The following is a 6,217-nucleotide window of genomic DNA, read 5'->3' as shown; positions in this document are numbered from 1 at the left end:
GTCATTTACTTATTTTTTAATAAAGTAATAAACACCTGCAAGCTCCTCTCCCCAAACAAAAATAGAACTGGAAAACAACTCACGTCTCCCAGCACATTCCCCCACCGTCTTGGCCCCATCCTCCCAACCACCTCCTGAACCCTGAACTCATTTCCTTGCCTTTCTGTCTACATAGTTTATTGTAGTCCCAAACTGCATTTATTTTTTAAATGTTTAGTTACTTACTACCATATAAAGGATATCGTGCTCTTGACATCATCTTGCTAAGATCGTCCATCTCTGCGGGCGTTGCCGTGGTTCATTTGTTATGCCACTTTGCTGTTCTGAGATACAACTGTCCTGAGCGCTTTTTGGAAATATCCTGCATAGTACATTCTCATTCTTCCTCACTCCATTGTTTCCACTAAGCGTAAAGGTGTGCCGGGGACTGTCTTTCGGGATGGAGGAGTCTCTCAGGCCCACGTGCCAGGAGGACTTTTTGGGCGCACAGCTGTAGGGCTCTTCCGGCCTCATGGTGACTCTCAGAGCGTCACCCGCAACAGCAACAGCCGTGAGGATTTACTTCCCAAAATGAACATTTCCCTTTGGTCATCGAACAGAGGACAGAACAGTAAGGTGACTCATGGTGCTCTGATTTCAAAGGGTGCGTAAAGGGAAGTGTTCCTGTGAGTCAGAGTTTACCCAGTGGTTTTGAGTAAATAACCCCAAACAGTCTTTTCCTCCGGGGGCTCCTGATGCTTTCCTAAGGGAAGCGGGGTGGGCTGGGAGGGCAGCGTGGCAAACTGACCGTCCGGGGGGCTGTAAGCCACCCGCCTCTTACGTGGTGACCTTGGGCCAGCCACTAACTGCAGTGGCGCTTACAGATGCTCTAGTTGTGATTCAAAGACCAGAGGCTGCCCCGCCCGCCTCTCCATACGGACGCGTTTCCTACCCAGGCTGAGCGGGCCCGTGGAGCCAGCCCAGCTGGTCCTCACTATTCCGGGAAAGGCTTCGGGAACCCAGCCCGGGGCCGTGCAGCAGCCGGCCCGGCCATGCCGCGGGCCGCCCGTCGCGCCGAGCCCCTCCCGGCCGCGCTGCGCTGGGGGCCCCGGAAGGCGGCTCGGGTTCCACATTCCTTCCCTCTTCCGGCTTCTCGGGGAGCCGCAGGTTATTGTTTGTGCTCTTTGATGCTTTTCTAAAGGCTCAGTGAAGGACATTTTCAAAGTAGAAAAGCGAGAGCGTCGGAGATGGGGTGGGAAGGAAGAATGGAGAAAGACAGTCTAACCAGTGCAAACATTGAGACGCAATGACCTTTGTGCCGTAAATTAGGGTGTTGGGGGAAATGGCTTATTATGCCGCTGAGGGATTTGAAATGTAGAATTTGCTGGGCTGGCAGATTAATCGCATTTATGCTAGGGAAAGTATTCTGCGACATTAAAGGATTTATTTGTTTGCTAATCTGCTTCAGACCCCAGAGGCCTTTTTAAAAAATAAGGGGGTGGAGGAGAGGAAAGGGCTGGAAAGAAGGGCGGTAGGAACAGGAGACAGGAGCTTCGTGCCCATTGCTGCTGTAAATTTTGTTAACCAAACGCCTGTTGAGGGCTTCTAAAACAGCAGAGAATCCTTCAGTACCACAGATGTTACAGGATGCAAAGTAGAATTGTTTTATTTTTTTTACAAAGTTAAAGTGATCACTCTCTGGAAACACCTAAGCAAGAATATCTTCCTTCTACTCTTTCAAACTTAGGATTTAAAATATTTGTTTGAGAGAGAAGCAAATGCAAAATGTGTTTAGGTTTACAGCAAGCTTTAATCTGCGCTGCTAGATTTCCCAGGAGCAACCAGCATTAATTGTTTTAATTTGGAGCAGTCCTCTTTCTTCCAATTTTTTAAACCCCTTCCCCTCAAATGCAAACAAACATTGGCCTTTACTGTTGCCTTTTTCCTCCTGGATGGACTACCCCATGCAATAGCCAAACATCCTCTTAATCTCCTTTTCAAAGACTATAACCTTCTTTTGGGGCAAGCAGTCATTTTGTTTTGTTCCACAGCACCTTGACAATGCCGAGAAAACATAATCCTCTCCTCACAATAGAATCTCGGATTTGCTGTTCCATTACCGGGCAGCCTAAGCATTTGTATTAAAAGACAGTTAAGCTTTTTTTCAGTGAGGCATTTCCTTCCTTACCTTCCTCACAGAAAGTTCTGCTTTATTTTTAGTAATATCCTGGCTCCTGGTATTGTATTCGTGCACATAATCCCTTCACAATAATGCTTAGCACTCCGGTGGCACCTTCCCTCCAAGGACCTCAAAGGCCTTTACAAACATTAATTAATTCTCACAGCACCCCCATGAGATGGGCGCGTATTCCATTCCAATTGGTATATTATTATCCCCATTTTGTGATTTTGCCAAAATTCTTTTGCCTACTTCCCCAGTGTGCTTTTTAATGGAATTCATCTTTAGTCCACTGGAGCTGGCCAGTTAAGTCCATGGTAAAGGAAAGGACCAGCAATAAAAGAAACAAAAAAGAATGTGAGCTGTGATACGCGCGTATCTTGGAGATATTGCAGGTTCAGTTCCAGACCACAGCAATAAAGCAGATAACGCAATAAAGAGAGCCACATGAACTTTTTGGTTTTCCAGTGTATGCATAAGTTACATTGAAATTTTATTGTAGTCTATTGTATGCAAAGAATTATGCCTGAAGACGGCATAATAAAAATACTTTATTGAGAAAAATGCTAATAATCCTTATGCTGGCGGAGGGTCTTACCCCTGTGTCGATGGCTGCTGGAGTTTAGGTGGCTGTGGCAATTTCTTAAAATAAGGCAACAATGAAATTTACTGCATCAATTGACTCTTTCATGAAAGATTCCTCTGTAGCATGTGATGCTGTTTGATAGCATTTTACCCAGAAAACTTCTTTTAAAATTACAGTAGATTCTCTCAAACCTTGCTACTGCTTTTGCAACTAAGTTGTTCACAGCATCTTCACCAGGAGTATATTACATCCAAAGAGACCACTTTCTTTGTTCATCCATAAGAAGCAACTCATCTGTTAAAATGTTATGAGATTATTGTAATCAGTCACGTCTTCACATTCCATTTCTAATTCTGGTTCTCTCTCTCTCTCTTTTTTTCCCCATCTGCAGTTATTTCCTCCACTGAAGTCTTGAATCTCTCAAAATCATCCACTTTCCTACCCCCATCCAGGGTAGGAATCAACTTTTTCTAAACTCCTGTTCATGTTGATATTTTGACTTCCTCCCATGAATCACCAACGTCCTTAATGGCATCTAGAATGATGAATCCTTTCCAGAAGGTTTTCAATTTACTTTGCCCAGATCCATTAGAGGAATCACTGTCTGGGGCAGCTATAACCTTACAAAATTTATTTCTTAAATCATAAGATTTGAAAGTCAGAATTACTCCTTGATCCATGAGCTGCAAATGGATGTTGTGTTAGTAGGCATGAAAACAACATTAATCTCCTTGTACATCTCCATCAGAGCTCTTGGGTGAGCAGGTACACTGTCAAAGAGCAGTAATATATTGAAAGGAATCTTTTCTTTCTGATCAGCAGTTCTCAGCAGTAGGCTTATTCAATAAACCATGCTGTGAACAGATGTGCTGTCACCATATTTTCTTGTCCCATTCATAGAGCACAGGTAGAGTAGATTTATCATAATTCTTAAGGGCCCTAGAATATTCAGAAGGGTAAATGAGCATTGGCTTCAACTTAAATCTACCAGCTGCATTAGTCCCTAACAAACGTGTCAGCCTGTCCTTTGAAACCCTGAAGCCAGGCATTCACTTCTCCTTCCTAGCTCTGAAGATCCTGAATGCATCTTCTTCCAATAGAAGGCTGTTTAGTCTACACTTTTGTTTAGTGTATCCACCTTCATCATGACCTTAGCTAGATCTTCTGGATAACTTGGTCCAGCTTCTCCATCAGCACTTGCTGCCTCACCTTATGCTTTTATGTTATGGAGACGGCTTCTTTACCAACCGCTGCTAGCTTCAGACGTTTCTTCTGCAGCTTCCTCACCTCTCTTAGCCTTCAATAGAAGAGTTACAGCCTTGCTGTGGATTAGGTTTGGCTTAAGAGAATGTTGTGGCTGGTTTGATTTTCTACCCAGACCACTCCAACTTTCTCCGTATCAGCAACAGGCTGTTTCTCCTTGTTATCTTCCTGTGTTCACTGGAGTAGCACTTTTCATTTCCTTCAAGAACTTTTCCTTTGCATTCAACACTTGGCAGATTGGTGCAAAAGGCCTAGCTGCCATCCTCACTAAGCTTAATCATTTCTAGATTTTGATTTAAAGTGAGAGATGCCTTTCACTTGAACACTTAAAAGTCATGGTAGGGTTATTCATTGGTCTAGTTTCAATATTGTTGTGTCTCAGGAAACAGGCCCAACTAGAGGGAGAGAGACAGGGGCCAGTCTGTGGAGCAGTCAGAACATACAGCAGTTTTACATGGGTGTGGTTCGTGCTGTCCCCAAACAGTTACAGTAGTAACATCAACAACCCCCGATTACAGATCATCATAACAGACACAATGATGAAAAAGTTTGAACTATGGAGACAATTACCAAAATGTGACACTGCTGCACAGGCTGTTGGAAAAATGGCGCCAATGGACTTGCTTGATGCAGAGTCAGCATGAGCCCTCAATTTGTAACAAATGCAGTATCTGCAAAGTATGACAAAATGAGGTGCTGTGTGCATGAAGCCCGGCCGCACAGGGGGCCTGCTCATTCTCCACCTCCACGGACACGCCAGCGGAGGGAGAGAAGAGCGGGGCGCCGAGGATCTTCCTGTTCGCTGAAACCAGAAGAGAAACCTGATGCTGGGTGACAATGACAGTGACAATGACTTCTGCCCAGACAGCTGGACAAATTCCCTTGATTCTACTAGATGGTTTCCAAGGCTGCTGGGTTTTATGAGATGGACCCTAATCTATCCCTGAAGGATGAAAAGTATAAAATACCCCTGAAGCCCCCGGAAAAACCCTTACTGTTTTGTGGGTTAATATAACTCAATTCTATGCTAAAATATTACTGTAATTTTTTTTGGCCAGGGCTGGGTTTGAACCCACCACTCCGGCATATGGGGCCAGAGCCCTACCCCTTTGAGCCACAGTTGCTGCCCCAAGTAATATTTTTTTAAGTACACCAACGTTTTGTGAGAAAACCTTCCAAAAAACCTCAACACTTAAAAAAGTTGGGACCTTTGTGACTTACAAAACGTTCAAAAATGTGGTGTATATTTCTGTGTCTGTTTAAATGATGTCCCCAACTCCTAGCTCTTACTAGATATTCATTGGGAGCAACGAGGATGGATAAAGTGGTGAATTATTAAAGGTGAACCTGGGAGCCACAGGGCCTGCTTGTCTCTTGACTGGACCCCCCAGAAGGCTTAGTCGAACCAGTTGAGGTGATAAGCCCTCACCTCTTGAGTCTTAGCCAGTGGGCTCTTTTAAATTCAGTCAATCACTCTCAACTAGTTTTTTTTTAAGAATTCCTACTGGAAAGTTTAGTGGAGGAGGCAAGGCGCAGAAGGCCACAAAATGTCTTTATGCAAAGAAATATGCAAAGAAAAAAAACGATGTTGTGTTTTTTCATTTGGCATAGAGGCCAGATGATTTTTCCTTTACATAAATGGAAATGGAGATGAAACTTGGTACTGGTTTTGGGCTTTTATACACATTTACTGATAAAATAAAATGCAGGAAAACTATAACAATGATATGCATTTGAGATAAAATATGAGAATTTGCTCCATGACAGGAAATTCTCTGTGCTCTAATTTCCTGACTGCTGACTTCAGCGGGCTGTGAGTGCTGCACCGCCACCTTGCTACACGCCTATGGCCATTCACTTTCTCTCAAACCAGAGCCTTCTCTTCCATGTCCACACTCAGCTGAGAGCTGTGCTTCCTATTTCATTGACAAAAACAGTCCTGAGTTTCCACCAAACCTCTCCATCTACTGCCCCAGTGCTATCTATGCTGCCTTTCCCTCTGTGCCCGTGGAAAACCTCTTTTGCCCATGTCTAAGGTCAAATCTACCCCAGACTCTGGACCCTGTAATCTTTCCTGTATTTGCTTACTAGGTCTGCATCTAGGGCTGGATTCCTTTGTCTTCATTATACCATTCTCAGCTTCGTTAGACACAGGTCCCTGTTGAGTCCAAGTTTCAGACACCCAACCAAGGATATGATCTTTTATTTGA

The sequence above is a fragment of the Otolemur garnettii genome, unplaced genomic scaffold (assembly GCF_000181295.1).
Source record: "Otolemur garnettii isolate 467f Iridium unplaced genomic scaffold, OtoGar3 scaffold00093, whole genome shotgun sequence".
NCBI lineage: Eukaryota > Metazoa > Chordata > Mammalia > Primates > Galagidae > Otolemur > Otolemur garnettii.
Note: the sequence above shows the minus strand (reverse complement) of the source record.